The sequence below is a fragment of the Plasmopara halstedii genome (assembly GCF_900000015.1).
Source record: "Plasmopara halstedii genome assembly, contig: Scaffold_555, whole genome shotgun sequence".
Taxonomy (NCBI): Eukaryota; Oomycota; class Peronosporomycetes; order Peronosporales; family Peronosporaceae; genus Plasmopara; species Plasmopara halstedii.
In genome coordinates, this window is record NW_020187475.1 from 522,936 (window position 1) to 523,229 (window position 294).

A 294-nucleotide genomic window follows, 5' to 3' on the forward strand; every position below is an offset into this window, starting at 1 on the left:
GTTGTGATACTTCCAGACATGCTACAGCTATCCTGATTGAGCCAGATGTATCCATTCAACGCGGCAGCAACCGTTAACGCACTCAAACGTTCGTCAGGTTGTCAGCAGGTTAGATATCATGTCACATACGTTTGTGATACTTCCAGACATGCTACAGCTGTCCTCGCTGAGCCAGATGTATCAATTCAACGCTGCAGCAACCGTTAACGCACTCAAACGTTCGTCACGTTGCCGGAAGGCTAGATATCATGTCACATACGTTTGTGATACTTCCAGACATGCTACCGCGTTCCT